We start from the raw sequence: 18,038 nt of genomic DNA, 5'->3' as shown, positions 1-18,038 counted from the left end.
TCATAAAGATTTTCATTCCTAATCTCTATAGTTAATGCTGTCCTAATAAAAACATAAGCTTTGGGGCTTTCCCATGTGGGGAAAAAAAAGTTAATTTATTTCCTCATTTTACACCAACCTAAATTCTAGATGCTAAAATACTGAAATGTAAGAAATAAAAGCATAATAGTAATAAAATAAAACATGGAAGAATGACTTCTCTCTTAAGAGTGGGTAGCTTAGGCACAACACAAAATCAAAAAGCTTTGAGGGATTAGTATGACTAGACCAATATTTTAGCTATTACAAAGATGCCACTTTTCTAACAAAAAGCTTGTACATATTTATAGGACCAAAAAACGCAACAATCCAACAGAAAAGTGGACAAAGAATACGAAGTTAAATGTTAACACCAAGAATGAATACAAATTATGTTAAAATGTGCCACGATACCAAATCTCCTGTAAAATGATATACAGTTTTGGGTGGGCATGGTGGCTCATGCTTGTAATCCCAGCAGTTTGGGAGGCTGAGGGAGGTGGATCTCCTGACGTCAGGAGTTTGATGTCAGGCTGGCCAACATGGTAAGATCACCATCTCTACCAAGAATACAAAAAATTAGCTGGGCGCGATGGCACGTGCCTGCACTCCCAGCTACACAGGAGGCTGAGACAGGAGAATCGCTTGAACCTGGGAGGCAGAGGTTGCAGTGAGCTGAGATCAGGCCACTGCACTCCAGCCTGGGCAACAGAGCGAGACTCCCTCTCAAAAAAAAAAAAAAAAAAAGGAAGAAGAATTTTAAAGTACAAGGGGTAAGTTTTATGTTATGTATATTTAACCACAATTTTTTTTTTTTAAAGTACAAGAGACAGCATGTTTCATCAATTAGAATGGCAAAATTCACAGCTGATTATTGTACCATACTGTGGGGGGATAGAAAAAAACAATATGGTCGGAGTATAAATTGGTAAAGCACTAAGGAAAGTAATTTGGCAATATCTACCAAAATTACAAGGGTACAGAAACTTTGATCTGGTGATTCAATTTCTAGGAATTTACCCTATAAATATTTCCAAATGTAGGAAAACAAAGTATACACAAAGTTATCCTCTGCAGCACTGTTTCTAACAGGGCAAAATGTAACCATCCACAAACAGTCAACACAGCAACTTTTATACTGATATAATTTCTCAATACACTGTTAGATTTTTAGGGATCAGAATAATAAATATGGCATGCTATCATTTGTTTGGCAAGCACATATTTATGCTTACAGTTACTCATATATGTGTATAAATATATACACACATGCACCCCTGGCTTGCATAAGTAATAACTATGGAGAGATACACAATAAACTAGTAATACTGCCTACAGAGAAGGCAACTGAGTAGTTGAGAAGATTTTTTAATCTTTTGTACTTTCTGAATTTTGAACCATACAAAGGTATTATCTATTCAAAACAATAAATATTAAAAACAATAATATCTGATAGAAATAGTAAGAATACTGGCTAAATAAATTTCTCCAATTAAAATCCTTCAACAATTCCCCATCTCCAAACTCCTCACTTTTGACATTCAAAGTTTTTCTATGGCATCATACTTCTTTTCAAGTATATGAACTATGCCCCAGAAAAAAGTACCTCAGCCTCTAGTCAAATTAGACAGCTTTCCTCACATTTTACTAAGAATTTCTTTTCTTTTCTTTTTTTCTTTTTTCTTTTTTTTTGAGACAGAGTCTTGCTCTGTTGCTGAGGCTGGAGTGCAATGGTGCCATCTCGGCCTCCCAGGTTCAAGTGATTCTCCTGCCTCAGCCTCCCAAGTAGCTGGGATTACAGGAGTGTGACACCATACCCAGCTAATTTTTGTATTTTTAGTAGAGACTGGGTTTTGCCATATTGGTCAGGTTGGTCTCGCACTCGTAACCTCAAGTGATCCACCTGCCTCGGCCTCCCAAAATGCTGGGAGTACAAGTGTGAGCCACGGTGTCCGACCCAGAATTTTTATTTGTTTTTGAGAGAAGCCTCGCTACGTCACCCAGGCTGGAGTGCAGTGGCGCTATCTCGGCTCACTGCAACCCCTGCCTCCCGGGTTCCAGCAACTCTCCTGCCTTAGCCTCCCAAGTAGCTGGGATTACAGGCACGCACCACCATGCAGGGCTAATTTTTTGTATTTTTGGTAGATACGGGGTTTCACCAGGTTGGCCAGGCTTGTCTCAAACTCCCGACCTCAAGTGACCCGCCCACTGTGGCCTCCCAAAGTGCTGGGATTACAGGCATGAGCCACCACACCCAGCCACTAAGAATTTCTTTAAAGCCACAAATAAGCAATTTTTGACATAATAAAATTTTGTGAGCCACACATAAAAAATTTTAGAGTATATGAATGGAAAAATTCAACTTCGATCAATCTGGAACACATACTTAGGTTAAGCATTAAGCTCTCATCAGGTGTTTCAGATTTTCTATAAACAGGCTGTCTTGAAGAGAAACATTGGTAAAGGCATGGCAACAGGTTTCAAGAAGTCTTTTGGAGCTGTCTGCAGCTACAAGCCATACATACATACAGTTCTATCTGAGCAATAAACACCATTTTGAATAGGGGGAGGGGGTCAATTTATCTTCTCAGGGAAAGAAGCTCTTTATTTTCCTTTATTCGAAAAAGCAGAACGCAAAAATGGAATTTCTATTCGACTTTTTTCAAAATATTTTTTCTTCTCTGTAAGTCTACTCAGACAATATTCAACAGATTTAGTAGTGCAAACTACCAACAGGTAAATAAAGAATTTACATTTGTGAAAAGGAGTCATGTTCATGACTTAAGATTAGAAGGCAGGACATTAGACAGAGCAAAATTTACTTGGAATACAATGTCAATGTATTATTCACACGACCTCAAAAGAACTCCTGTGGTCAAGTCTGACAACCTTTGTTAAATTCCTGACAGTGACTTTTACTGTGAAAAAACCTGTTTTCCCACAAAATAGGCTCCTTACATTTCACCTAGAACAATGGCAATTTTAAGTGAAACAGACCTGTAGAACCTCTAATATCAGACAAACCTAAACTAGAAACAAGGAGTTACTTCTCTCCAAATGTGGCTCCCGTCCATCAGCTCTACAATACTGCTGCATCGTAAGAAAAGGTCATTAACTTAGATTGGATGCTACTTTTAATCCTTCATGAACATTTCTAATGAAACTTACCAAGGCAATAAAAAATATTTCTGCTTCTTAAAGCAGATCTTAAAGAACAAAAAATAGGCCTGCATAAAAAGTTATGATAAACTCTTAAAGTAGTAGGACTATTAATGCCTTACATATGGAAACTGTGTCAAATCATGGAAACGGAAATCTAAGATTACAGGGTAACCAGCTAACTACTACTCATACTCGCTTCCTAACTGGACACAACATAAGCAATGTAAACGCTTGCTTACCCATACTAAGATTCCTATTATTTTAATCCCATTACCGCTCTAGTTTTTAAAAATACCGTAATGTCCAAGAATCGCTTTGGAATACAGTGTGTCTTAGAGAATTAACATTTAAATGAGATTAAGGTATTTTCCCTGCAAATACTTAAGGTATCTGTGTAATCTCAATATAAGCTGGTCTACGCACATCTCATTTCCAGGATGATTTTTACCATTTTGCGTGTCATTGCTTCCCCCAAGTGGAACTCACCTCAGTGACACAGGACGTTAGTAGAAATAACGGTGATGACTAATAAGCGTCAGTCTAGGTGTGGCAGTCTTCCTATGGGGCTAATAAAGCAGAGGTACCATCCCGCATTTTGAAAATGACATCCTGAAAGAGAAACCAAGTCTGTCTAACCAGCAGCAGCTCACAGTCCAGACTGAAAGGGGGCTCTGAGACCCTCCACACTTGACACTCGCCTTCAGTTGACACCACGGGTTTGACTCCGTCCTGCCTCGGGCGACGCCCGTAAGACAGGTCGACACTACCCCGACGAAACAAACAAACTGGTTTCTGAGCCCCGTGGAAACGGCGGGGTGCAGCAGGGGGAGTGCCTCCGTCACCGCCTCTCCAACTTCACAGAGGTCGTTGCTAGTGGCCACGTCGGGGTGGGGACGGGCGGCATTCAGGACTGGGAAGCTACCTGACTGCCACGTGCTCCTGCCTCGCAACAGCGGCACTAGATTCCGAGTTATGGGGACAACTGCTCGAGACGCCAGGGTAAGGACTCCGCATCCCACCGTCCCAAAACCCTAGAGCGAATGCAGACGAAGGGGGAGCGGCCGGCGCGTCACCGGCGCTGGCGTGTGACGTCAGCGCGCGGAAGGCGGCACGCAACGGAGGCGGCTGGGAAGCAGCAGCGAGGCTGGGCTAGAACAGTGGGGTCGGGTAGGGTGCTGTGCGAAGGGACGGGCGGGGCGGGCTCTGCAGGCGGGAAGACAGAAAGGAGGAGACGTGAGAGACGAAAAGGATGGAGAGAGTGTAAAGCTGTTAAGAGTCATGCAGAGATGCGGGAGAGAACTCACTAGTTGAAACCAATTTGGAATATAAAGCATATAAAATTTTCCCACACCTACTACACCGAGAAAGGGACTTTTATTTTACTTGAAAGCGCACTACTTAGGGATGCTACATTTTTAAGAGTAATATTGCTTTAAAAAGCAAGCCTTTTCCTATTATATCTTGGATGGTTGAAACAGAAGAATGTTTAAGTCTTGAGATATTTTTAAAAAGCTGTATGGGGTTTTTTACACCTTTAGATCTAATGTATGTATAAATTACTTGTCTGTATATCGAAGGGTTTGGCAGGGTATAGCAGTCTAAGTACCTGTTTTCACTGCAGGACTGGCGAAGGTAGGAAGAGATTCCCCTAAAACTATAATAAGGGATATCATCTGGTGTCATCCTGAGTGGCCCTACTCAGGGCAACTGTATTCCTAACAGGGACCTTGAAAGATTTTGGCGGCTTTGCCAGAAGATGGCGCTGCAAGTCACCCAACCTGAAAAGCTGGAGCGTTTGCCTTGTTTTCTCTCTTCAATCTCCATACAGCTACAAAAGACTTATTTTCCTCATTCTTTCTACTTCTAGACTACACTCATGTGGGCCCTCCCACCCCCCGTTAGTAGGAATTTTGATGTCTGAATGCACAATTGTAGTTCTACCCACATCCTTTTGTACATCAAAGTGAAGTGAAATGTTGCCAATTACTAATCTAAGCAAATTCTTTTTGCTGCTTACAGGAAGAATGGCTAGTCAGCTAACCTTCTTAGATAATTATTTAGGCTCATGTCATAAACTATTGGTAGGACTATAAATTGCTACAGTCTTTCTAGAAGGTATGCTAGCAGTGTGCATATCCTTTGACTCAACAATTTAACTTCTGGGACAAGTGAGCAATGATTTATATACAAGGATAACCGTTATTGTTTATAACTAGAAAAACTAGAAATAATGTAAATGTGTAACAAAGAAGAATTGATTAAATTAAAATATATCCAAACAATGAAATACTCTAAAGCCATTTAAAAGAGTAATCAAGATCTACTTTATTGACATAGAAAGATATCATTGATACATTGATGAGTAGATAAAGCAGGTTACCTAAGAGGATTACTTGATGATTTCCCTTTCTGGTTTATATACCCCTGTACAACTGAATTTTTTTTTTGTTTGTTTGTTTAAACAAGAGTGCTTTGGGACTTCTTTTTCTTTAAATATTTTATTGGACTTTTCTTTCCAACAAAAAAGTTTTTGCTTCTTGCAACAAGCCAATAACACAAGTACACAAAGACAAAGCCTACCATCTCCTTCCCAGAGCTCCCTTCTGTGCTGTCCTCCATGAAACCAATGTTAACAGTTAATTAATATCATCTACATTTTTCTCTAAGTTCCTAAAAACATAAGCATGCATTTTTATATTTCATGTATTAGATTTAGTCTTTTTTTGTTTTTTTGGTTTTTTTTTGAGATAGGGTCTCATTCTGTTTCCCAGGCTGGAGTGCAGTGGTGCAATCTTAGCTCCCTGCAACTTCCACCTTCCAGGCTCAAGTGATTCTCCCACTTCAGCCTCCTGAGCAGCTGGGACCATGGGTGCGTGCCACCACAGCTGGCTAATTTCGGTATTTTTTTGTAGAGATAGGGTTTTGCCATGTTGACCAGGCTTCTTGTGTGTGTTTTTTGTAGAGATGGGTTTCACCATGTTGCCCAGGCTGGTTTTGAACTCCTGAGCTCAAGTAATCTGCCTGCTTTGACCTCCCAAAGTGCTGGCATTAAAGGCATGGGCCACTGTGCCTAGGCGGGACTATAGTATACACATTATTTTGCAACGTACATTTTTAAATAGTATCACATGAACATCTATGCGGATATCAACTAATTCTTGTGAATGATATTGATATTTCATGATATGGCTATACCAAAATCTACTCCATTCAGTAGACATATTGTTTCCAATGGTATAATTACTTCTGTGGGATAGATTTCTAAAAGTAGGTTTCCTGGGTCAAAATGTATGCATATTTTTTCACTTTAATACTCCTATGTCTTGGTTATGGAAATTTCTTAACTCCTTATGAATAGTGGTAGTACAATATATTAAATGGAAGGGGACTAGCAGTATGCCTAAGCTATTCTACTAGAGATTTTTCAGAAATATAGTCTGCCATGCATTCACAATTAAACACTAAATGTTAGATGATGGGAAAAAACATATTCAAGGAATGGATATTGTTATTCCTTCTTTCTAAAAAGCAGGCAGCAAGGTGAAACAAAATAGAGAATAACAAATTAGAGCAAAAGGTTGGTATAGAACTACACTATTTTCCCTTTGTGAAATTGTTATGTAAATGATTTTATTAAAAGACCATGTATTTGTGAAGGTATAAGTTCTGATTATACTCACCTACAATCTTTTGTGATTAGAGAAGGGCCTACAATATTAAATATGAAGAAAAGCATTCTCTAAAATCCAGATCTCTTACAGACATGTAATATTCAAATCCAAGGGAGGAAAAAGAAGTCACTGTCTTGGCATTTAGTACTCCATCTTGCTACATTCTAGGCGAGAAATTTTTAGTTATTTTTTTAGTTATTTAAGCCACATTCCTGAAAGGCTACTCTAGCCTTATGTGGTTTGAACTCACCATTAACTCTGTGTAGCTACGAATTAAACTGTAGCAGCCTACTGAATTTCTGGATCTTAATCTGGTAGGCCCAGCTCCAAATGCAAAGATAAAACATCTAGTCAGCTTTTGTGTTTCTGGCTTTCTGAATGGGGTCACCTGCCAGGGCTCACAGATGAGTCCACCATCTGAAGAGAATAATCATAATCTGTATCTAGGATGAATAAAACAAAACACTGTGCCCTTAGCTGTGTGCAGCCTGAGAAATGAGTCACTTCATGAGACTGTTTCTAGGATATGATTGGCTGAAAGAGCTTTGAGTGTATCAAGTTCTACTGAGGCAGTTTTGTGGGAAACAATAACACTAAACTGGAAGACTGTTTGCCATGTCAAAGGTCTCGAATTGTAATTAGAAGTGCAAAGCTATTTTGGATAACTTCATGTTATCTTTGGGGAAAAGACAAAAGACAAGAAAAGGTCACTTTCACTTCTGTGATGCTAGTGGAATCAGGAAGAAATTCTAGACTAGAACCATGCTACTATTTTCATCATAGAATGTTTTAATCCCTTCCATTCTCTCTCTTTCCAATGTGTCTGAGTGTCTGAAATGCAAACAATAAGATCAAAGTTCTTTTTCTTTTTCTTTTTTTTTTTTTTTTTTTTGAGACAGAGTTTCACTCTTGTCGCCTAGGTTGGAGTGCAGTGGTGTGATCTCGGCTCACTGCAACCTCCACCTCCTGGGTTCAAGTGATTCTCCTGCCTCAGCCTCCCGAGTAGCTGGGATTACAGGCGTGCCACTGTGCCCGGCTAATTTTTGTATTTTTAGTAGAGACAGGGTTTCACCACCTTGGACAGGTTGGTCTCGAACTTCGGATCTCAGGTGGTCCACCCGCCTCAGTCTCCCAAAGTGCTGGGATTACAGGAGTGAGTGACTGTTCCTGGCAAGATCAAAGTTCTTTTTCTGAAACAACTCATAAATACACGAGGTAGAGCTATGCAATCTTGTTTGATTTTTCTGTGGAACTTTTTAAAAGTGTATTATTTTAAGTTGTTATGGGAAGTAATCCTATTTCTAGGTTTTTTACTTTAAGGAAAGTTCAGAGTAACTTGACTGTTCCAGAGAGCAAGACAGAAAAAACTGAGATATGATTCCCAGTGCTCTTTGCCACTTCAATAAAATAGCATCATACAACTTGCCACTCCCAGAGAGAGAGAATTGCTGGCAGAAGGGAAGGTTTGCACCACCTCCACTCACTGGTAATGTCTATCATTTGTTTCTCGTTTCAGTCTGCCAGGGTTCCAGATATACTAGTGAACAGGCTATCCTACACCTGGTTGTAATTGGTAAATTCTTAGACTGTGAGTCAATCTTTTTGTCCTTTTTCCCTTTCCTTGAGGCCCCAAGAGTTTTATTGGTTGGTTGGTGGGGAAAGTGTGAAGCTAATTTAAATATTGGTTGAGTATTTGTTATTATTAACTTAAACTCCAACCAGTCCTAGCCAAAAAATCTGATTTACAGTAGAAGAAACTGACCTTTTCACATAACTTATTTTGCTATGTCTCCAAATACTTCCTGTATACTGAGGGCTTTTTAAAATATGCATACTGAGACTTGTGGTTAAAAGATGAATTTAAACACCCTATGGTAGGCAAGGTAATACCCCCCACCCCACCGCCCCAATCCCTGAAACCAGTGAATATATTAGATTACATGGCAAGGGGGACTTATATATGATATGAGAAACATTCAGCCTTCCATTGCTGGCTTTGAAGATGGAGGAAGGGGGCAGTGAGCCAAGGAAGTCAAGTGACCTCTAGAAGCTGCAAAAAGCATGGAAGTGCATTCTCCCCTAGAGCCTGTAAAAGAAACAGCCCGGCCAATACCTTCATTTTTTTTTTTTTTTTTTTAAGACAGAGTCTCACTCTTGTTGCCCAGGCTGGAGTGCAATGGCGCAATCTCGGCTCACCACAACCTCTACCTCTTGGGTTCAAGTGATTCTCCTGCCTCAGCCTCCCGAGTAGCTGGAATTACATGCATGTGCCACCACACTCGGCTAATCTTGCATTTTTAGTAGAGATGGCGTTTCTTCATGTTGGTCAGGCTGGTCTGGAAGTCCCAGCCTCAGATGATCCGCCTACCTCAGCTTCCCAAAGTGTTGGGATTACAGGCGTGAGCCACGACGCCCAGCCAACATCTTGATTTTTAACCAGTGAGCCCTATATCAGACTTTTACCCTACAGAACTCTAAGATCAAAAATTTGTACTGTTTCAAGCCACTAAATTTGTGGGAATTTGTTACAACAGCACGTGGATACTAATACAAACTCTTCTTAGGGTTCTGGGAGCAGTTATTTACAGTATGGAGATGAAGTGGGCTGTTGAATTATTTTCATATGGGAGAAAAGCCCATAGTTGGGTCTGTAAACCTCCTTATTGGTAATTATCTGAGCCCTGAGAAGTTCCTTCTTAATCACTCCCACTAAAACAAGGGATCTGGTAAGAACGCCAATCAATCAGCATCCTTTCTGTAGTATTTACCGCTATGGATGAGATCAGGCTGCAAGTATTCACATTAGGGCACTTAAAATGTACCAAAGATCTGGCTATGGTGCTTACCCTGTGTTTCTTCCCACCTGTCTGCTGAAGAGGAAGTTCAATATCACCAGATTCTCTGACAAAAACACCAGAGGAATTACAGAGAACGTTTTTTCCCAGATGCAATCTATTTTATCACCAAGCAATCACATACCACATTGTTTAAATATATTGCTCCATATGTAACTCAGTGTTTCTGACTGAGCCCCTCAGATCAACTGGAAAGAATTAAACACAGGAATGCTTAGGTCCAACACTGGAACAATTAAGACAGGATTTCTGGGAATGGAGCCTAAGCAAGGATATTTTTCTGAAGCTCCCTAGATGGCCCTGATGCAAAGTGAAGATTGAGAACTACTGGTGTGATGATTATGTATGCCAGAAACCATGACTTTAAAATAAGTTCTTATAAAGGAATAAGGTAGTGCATAATAGGAATAATATTACAAAAAGCCAAACATACAAATAGACTTGTTCTTGCACAGTTAAGAGAGATCCTTGGAACAATCCTCCATTAAGAAACTAAGACACTACCAAAAAAGAACTTTTCATCCTTATAGAAAGCAGGTAAGATTGACTAAGAGACCACAACTACTGTCTACATTCTCAAAATCCACGTGCCTTTCCAAAATTAGCTATGTAACCACAGTGAGTAAATGTCTTTTGAAAAATTCCACTTAGTTTGGAAAAATTTTTGCTTGCTTTTCCACATTTTCTAAGAAGAATCTAAAGATCTTGGTCAACAGTGTCCCAGGTAAAAGAAAATCGTGCTTGGATATTTCCATAGTTCTACACACTCTACCTTGGTAAGAGTAATGAAAGAGGTCCTAAGAAGCTTGACTGCACTGTGATCACCACCATGGGTACTATACCAGCTCTGAAGCCCAGAACTGTCTTTGAGAATATTCAATTCTGCCTTAGAAGAAATAGAACAAAACTCACGTGTTACTAGCCTGCAAAACAGTCAGTGGAGCACATATACGTAAAAATAGAAAAGTCTGGCGAGACCAGGTCATATTTAATATTGATGAGGCGTAAAATATACAACACGCACTTAATATTAATCAGTATATATTCATAACATACTAAATACACAGGAGATACTAAACGTTCACGGGTCTTAATTCTGCCACCCAGTGGTAACACTCAAAAGTGATCTCGCCAAAGAAATGCACAACCTGTATCTGCTCACCAGGCTATTAGCATGCTACTGCTGTGGCCACCATTCTTCCACTGCATCCGCCCTGTCCCTGCATCGGAATATAGCTCCTTGAACACGGGATCAGGTTTACTGAATTCTATGACCCACGCTGGGAGCTCAATAAAAGTTGCTAAACGGAAATGAAACCAATTCAGACCGTGTAGAAACCCCAGATTACATCTTTTCTTCAAACATTTAATTTCCAAGCAGTATTTTGAAAATGCGTGATAGCTAAATTCGAGTTATCCTTTTTGTATGTATGTTAGGCACACACCCGGCGATGACATACAAAGCGAGGTGACACCACCGCACTCCCGGCCCGCACGTCACCTATAAGCACAGGGGACTTTTGGTCCTGGTTTATTTCCGAAGGCTGGCACTTCTCTTCGATCTAAGTTTTAGGAACCTGTGCTCGTCAACAGCTATCGATACTTTTTATTTTCAAGGCTGACGCCTGCCAGAGTTTCACAAGCTGCTTGCTCCCGGACGCTGTGGTCTCTCGCTGGAGTGAATCCGAACTCCGCGTGACGCTGGGAACGGTCACCGCCTGTTGCCTCACGAAAACGTCTCCCACAAGCTGGCCGCCTCGCGCGAGGTCAGCCGCAGGGCAAACAGGAATGCGTGAGTGACGTGAGCTAATCGCTAATGAAAAGCTTCACAGCCCCGGCGGCCCTCAGAGCCAGGGAGCTCGCTCGGCTCCTCCTCCTCGAGACCCAGCCTCGGCCCGCCCACCATTCCCACGCCGCCCAATAGGCGCCGACGCGGCTCAGAGAGTGGTCGGAGGAGGAGGTGTTGGGACGGCTGTCGCTGAACGGCCGTTCACGTCAACGTAGTGACGTCACGCGTCGACGCTGGGGACGTACCTGTCGGGCTCCTGACTCTTGCCGTTTCTCTTCCACTTCCGTGGGTCAGGGCCGGTCCGGTCCGGAACCTGCAGACCCTTTCCCAGTGTTCTAGTTCGCCCGCGACCCGGAATAATGAGCTAGAAGGGTGTGGTGGGTTGAAAGCCGTCCTACTTTACTCCCGAGTTAGAGCATGGATTCAGTTTTAGTCTTAAGGGGAAGTGAGGTTGAATATTTTTATTTTTAATTTTGGGCAGAAGCAGGTTGACTCTAGGGATCTACATAGCGAGAGGATTTAACTTCATGTTGCTCCCGTGTTTGAAGGAGGACAATAAAAGTCCGACCTGGCAAAATTTCCGTAACCTCTGCAGTAGAAAACGTCAGGTGTCTTTTAAATCGCGATAGTTTTCGTTGTGTCAGGTTTTCTTCGGTGGAGCTCCCAGGGTAGCTAGGTTTTAGGTTTGAAACAGATGCAGAATCCAAAGGCAGCGCAAAAAACAGCCACCGATTTTGCTATGTCTCTGAGCTGCGAGGTGAGTTGCATTGTATGAGCGAAGATTCGTCAGCTCTCCTGTTCACAGATTTTGGGTCAACTATGAGGCCACAGCCCTCATCTTGGTTTCTCTTATAATGTACCTACATAATGTTGAAAGGTACATCATGAATTGGGATGCAAACCCATCCTGATTAGGTGTATACCCTCAGACATTCTTTAAAATTTCACACATCTGCTTCAGGAACCGTCGAAGGACCTCTGAATAGAATGGAAGTGGGTTCCAGGAGAAGATTAACTTTAAACTTAGAGGAGTGGGTTTAACTTTCGCCTAATTTTCCCCAATTTAAAAATAATATTCATTTTTTCTATCTTTAGATGTATGTGTATGTAAAATATTTTTTGTGTGTATATATTTGTGGTTTGATCTTAAACTTGACCAGAAACTGCCTTAGAATCTCAGAAATTAGCTTTGCATGTGGTATGCTTTATTTGTATGGCATTTTAAAACTGCGGAGCACATAGAAGATAATTACATACGTATTGTGCATATTAGAAACTGAGATTTCTGTTTCCTTTGGAAAGAAATTTCTGTTCATGGCATTGAATCAACAGTGACCATACCTTTTACATAGATACGTAATTCAGAAGTTCAGTTCTACAAACGTAAACTTTTTGAGCTATGCAGTTCAGTTACTGCAGCATCATTGTGACTTGTATAATTGTTGAATCTTTCCAGAATTGCTTTTACTTTCATCTTTAAAGAGTTAATTTAGAATTTTTTTTTTATGAGGTTGGTATGGAGATAACGGTCAATTCTACGTGCCTTTGTGAGTCACTACAAAATAGTATTTGTTCAGTTCAAGAGTACATATGGGAGTTAAAGTACTTGTGTAGATGTTGTTGACTTTCATCTTAAAAGGTGCTGCTGCTACTCAGTGTCTTGTTCTAAAATATAGCTTTAAAAACCATGTGTGTGACCTACAGATATTTTCTCAACTTGAATATGCGTATGTGGCCTCTGGTTAATACAGACTGCCAGTGTTGGCAGAATTCATTACAGACTGCATACCCTTCCCACCCCTTACTGCCCTCAGCACCTCGAAAACTTCGCTGCTTTGCTTGAATGATGAGTCAAAATATTTTAAGAAGTCAATATGAATGTATAGAACCTACATTTTTACTTGGAAATTGTGCTTTAGCATGTGTTATCAATCATGCATAGCTCATTAAGAATGTAAATAAACTACTTTTGGATAGATGTGTTTCAGGGGGACAGATTTGTTGGTTATGGGTTTGTGTTAGTAAGTTGGCTATTTTCCAGGTCATGTTAGTGCTAGGCTTTCCATTTCCTGTTGTGACATGTTGGTCACAACATGTTGGTCATAATTTTCAGACGGCTCGGGAAGTCAGATTTGATCTCTGTGGTGGGTCCTATATCAAAGCAGTATCCTGTGTGGTTTGGCCGCTATCACTGCTAAGCACTTCCAACTTAGTTTGGTAGTCAAACTTGTCAGCAGGGATCTAAAATGTATAATATTTTATAATAAGTGTTAATATTTATTGAATGCATTCTATGTTTTCAGGCTCTTTTCCAAGTAATTTTTGTGAGTTATCTCAATTTTCACACCAACCCCACGAAGTAGGTACTTTCACTAATCCCGTTTTACATTCGTGGAAACTGAGGCACAGAAAATGTAACTAACTTGCCCAACAGTAACTGTCAGAACTGAGACTGAAGCCTGAGAGTATGATTTCAGAGCTCCTGTTCTCTGCTGCACAATACTGTAGTTTAGAATAGTCAAAATGCTAGAGAAAAACAAGGAGAGACATGGCTTGTAGGTTCAATTATAGGAGCAATGTAAAATTACAGAGTGTGTGGGAAACTGTTTTTAAAAGGAATACTCATAGCCTTACTACTCTAATAAACATTTTAATTTTTTAAATATGCACACTCACATCTGTACGTAAACATTGTAGCTGTGATTCATTTTGGTTCTTAAAGGTAAATCTTTAGTGAAGTTTAAAATGGAGTTTGAATCCCACTGCCTCATTTTCGTTGTTGAAATCCAGAGATTTGATCTGCAACTTTGACTGGAACCAAGTTAAATAAATATATTTCTTGCTATTTCTTGTGGGAAATAATTGAACAGTTTCCATCTTTTAAATCATGAAGACTATTTAGTTTTCAAAGTTTCTGTCTGCCACAGAAACTTTTTATTGGTTTATTATTTTATCTTTCTTCCTTGTTATAATCTGAGCGTTATATTTGTATATGTGTTTATTCCTTTGTCCTTTTGAAATCCTCTAGCATTTATACTCGCTGCCCCTGAGAAATTTGGGTTTGTTTTTTTTTTTTTGGTCTGTTTTTATTTATTTTTAATTGACAAGTAATAATTGTATATATTTATGATGTTCAATGTGATGTTTTGATAAATGTATATATTGTAGAAAGGTTAAATCAAGCAAATTAACATATCCATCGTATCACCTACTTGCAATTTGTTTGTGGTGAGAACGTTTAAAATTAACTTTTAGCAATTTTGAGGTATATAGTACTTTATTATTAATTATAGTCACCGTGCTGTGCTATAGATCTCTAAAATTTATTCCTCTAACTGAAACTTTGTATTCTTTGGCTAACCTGTCTCCTTTCCTATTTCCCCCCTCTCCCTAGCCTCTGTAGACCACTATTCTGCTCTCTGCCTCCCTGAGTTTGACTTTTTTTTTTTTTGGTTTTACACATATGTGAGATCATGCAGTATTTGTTTTTTGTGTGTGTGTCTTGTTTATTTCACTTAGCATAATGTACTCCAGGTTAATCCAGGTTTTTGAAGATGACGTAATTTTCTTCATTTTCAAGGCTGTATAGTATTCCATCCTGTATATATACCACGTTTTCTTTATCCATTCATCCCTTGATGGACACTTAGGTTGTTTCCATATCTTGGCTATTGTGAATAGTAGCGTTTAACTTTTGAATGACACTAAAAGATTTTGTAAGTTTAAGATATTTTCTTCAGAGAGCTATTTCCTTCAGCAAATTATTCATTTATTGCAGTTTTGAAGAAGAGGCACAACAATTTGGACATGCAGGTAATTGAATGAACAGTAAGGATAAACTATCAAGTAATATTATTTTGAGAGAAATTAGTTTTATTATTGTCATTTCTTGTATGTGTTGATAATTTGTATTAAAATAAATTCCTTCTGTTTTAATAACCCTATGGGTCTAATTAAACACCTTCAGCCTTTTCTCCGTCTAATCTTGCTCTTTTGCCCTTCTTTTTAAAAAATAAGTCTTATTGTGTTATGTGTCTTTTATTGTGATACTTCATATGGTTCATGGAAGTAGGTGGGTTTAATGATTTGCTCAAACATCTCTACATAAAACACAATTTTTACATTTTTAAATTGTTTATATTACCAAAATGAAATAATACTCACAATTTTACCTACTTTTCTGATAGAAATCGGTGACCCTAATATATCATAGATCCTTTCAGATATCTCTAATATCTACCATAAATGCAGAAGATGAATCACTGTATTGGAAGAAAGAAAAAGTATTCTTATAAAATCAGTTTAAAATTAGGTCAGTATAGCAAGAATTAGGTATGTTGATTTTACTTTGGGTGTTTTGAGAACTTGATTTAAATTGAACCTTGCCCAGTGCTAATATAATCCATAGACCACACTAAATCCTGTGGTATAATAGTGACTTCTTTTTTGAGATAGAGTCTTGCTCTGTTACCCCAGCTGAAGTGTAGTGGTGCAATCTCTGCTCACTGCAACCTCTGCCTCCTGGGTTCATGCGATACTCATGCCTCAGTCTCTGGAGTAGCTGGGATTACAGGCGTGTGTCACCACTCCTGGCTAATTTTTGTCTTAGCAGAGACAAGGTTTTACCATGTTGGCCAGGCTGGTATTGAACTCCTGACCTCAGGTGATCCACCCGCCTCAGCCTCCCAAAGTGCTGGGATTACGGGCATGAGCCACTATGCCCGGCCCATTTTTGTATTTTTAGTAGAGACAGGGTTTCACCCTGTTGGCCAGACTGGTCTCGAACTCCTGACCTCAAGTGATCTGCCCACCTCGGCATCCCAAAGTGTTGGGATTACAGGCTTGAGCCACTGCACTGGGCTATTACAGTATCCCTCTTGAGGAAAATGTATAATGTAATTTATGCTGAAATATACTGAAAGCTGTAGGGCCTATACAAATATAATAGCATTAATACAATAAAAACTGTATTCATATTTATTATAATTTCTGGTACATTGTTAGCTGTTCTATAAACGTTAGTAAATGAATAAGTTATCTTGAAATTCCTTTTCACATTTCTTTTTCTTTTCTTTGAGACGGAGTCTTGCTCTTGTCGCCCAGGCTGGAGGGCAGTAGCACGATCTCGGCTCACTGCAACCTCTGTCTCCCAGGTTCAAGCTATTCTTCTGCCTCAGCCTCCTGAGTAGCTGGGATTACAGGTGCCCGCTACCACGCCTGGCTAATTTTTGTACTTTTATTAGAGACGGGGTTTCACCATGTTGGCCAGGCTGGTCTTGAACTCCTGACCAAGGCGATCTGCCCACTTCGGCCTCCCAAAGTGCTGAGATTACATGCGTGAGCCACTGTGCCTGGCCCCTTTTCACATTTTAATCTGTGACTAGTACTTAGCACAGTTTTTACAATATTTATATGAAAATGCTCCTTGCGCACAAATGGCTAGCTCAGATTTTCACCTCTCTTGCCATCGTTGCTCTTGAGACTTTTGTTCCATCTCTCTAGTTGCTGACGTTGACAATCTTTTTCTTCTTTCACCCAGTTTATATCTACTTTTCTTTTTAGCTTAACAGTTAGAGAGTTGACTGACACACTTTTGGGACTTAGATGTGGTCCTCAACCGTACCCAGTCAGTCTCCTTTATGGGAGAGACAAAACTTTGTTGGGAACCATGAAAAATTAGTGTGCGTATCTCAGGCTGTAGATCCTTTCACCACTCATTTCCATGGTTTTCCTATGTTTGCTCCTCTCCCCAAATTCTGGTGATATATTGCTTAGTGTTTGCAGTTTTGGGGCTCAGGTCAGTGTAATGGAGGTAACCTTCTTTATGGTCTGACCTGGAATAGAAACTAAAGCCTCGATGTATAATCCTAAAGTTGGAAAGAACTTGAGTCCTGTGAGTTGTCTTGAGTCCTGTGAGTTGTAGGAGACTGAAATTTGTTTCTGCCAACTGTTTGCAGTTAGTCAAGTTGGAACCTTAGTGGATATCTTAGATTCTTCTTTACCATTCCCTGTATCTTATTAATTACCAGGTCCTCTTAAATATTTCTTCAAACTCTCTCTGCTTCCCAATGTTGGTGTGTCTTAGTGAGCAGAGTAAAATCACAGCCAAAGTATTTTCTTATGCTGTCACTCAACACAGCAACAATTAACACAGAAGACTTCTGTGATCACATGCATGGGGGTTTCTCTTCCCACAGCAGCCAACCAGTCAAGTTCTGTAGCAGATACCAACTGGGTGCCCCCCAGTTCCAACACTGTGTACCTAGAGGTAATGTCAGATACCACAGGTTGAGGGCAGGTCCCAAAAGACTTCCCCGACTTCCAATGCTAATCACAGCCCCAGGTTATTTTAATTTTGCCTGTACTTCTGATACACTGGCTATAAATCAGGGATCCCATGACCCCCCCCACTCCTTAAATCTTTGGGTTCAATTTCATTAGAAATCTTTGGGTTCTAATGTGCTAGAGCAGCTCACAGAACTCAGAGAAACACTCACCAGTTTATTGTAAAGGATATTCAAAAGATACAGATGAACAGATGCA

At 39.9% G+C, this 18,038-nt stretch overlaps 2 protein-coding genes across 17 annotated transcripts in view; one reads left to right on the top strand and one right to left on the bottom strand.

Annotated features, from left to right (window-relative positions):
- Window positions 1–4,271, bottom strand: part of NEK1 (NIMA related kinase 1) — a 212,397-nt gene extending 208,126 nt beyond the window's left edge. For 3 of the 12 annotated variants that reach the window (XM_009207850.3, XM_017959203.3, XM_009207853.3), the window contains exon 1: window positions 3,667–4,267. The gene's annotated coding sequence lies outside the window, so the exon portion shown is untranslated. Of the gene's footprint in view, window positions 1–3,666 lie in introns of all 12 variants that reach the window. The other 9 variants (XR_004182615.1, XR_004182614.1, XR_004182613.1 and 6 more) reach the window with 5 other exon arrangements.
- The window catches only part of CLCN3 (chloride voltage-gated channel 3), a 108,558-nt gene continuing 94,675 nt past the window's right edge, over window positions 4,156–18,038 (top strand). The window contains exon 1 of one of the 5 annotated variants that reach the window (XM_021938938.2): window positions 4,156–4,179. The gene's annotated coding sequence lies outside the window, so the exon portion shown is untranslated. Of the gene's footprint in view, window positions 4,180–11,704; window positions 12,253–18,038 lie in introns of those variants that run through there. The other 4 variants (XM_021938941.2, XM_021938937.2, XM_021938945.2 and 1 more) reach the window with 4 other exon arrangements.

The sequence above is a fragment of the Papio anubis genome, chromosome 3 (assembly GCF_008728515.1).
Source record: "Papio anubis isolate 15944 chromosome 3, Panubis1.0, whole genome shotgun sequence".
Taxonomy (NCBI): domain Eukaryota; kingdom Metazoa; phylum Chordata; class Mammalia; order Primates; family Cercopithecidae; genus Papio; species Papio anubis.
This window is presented reverse-complemented; position numbering and strand designations above follow the sequence as displayed.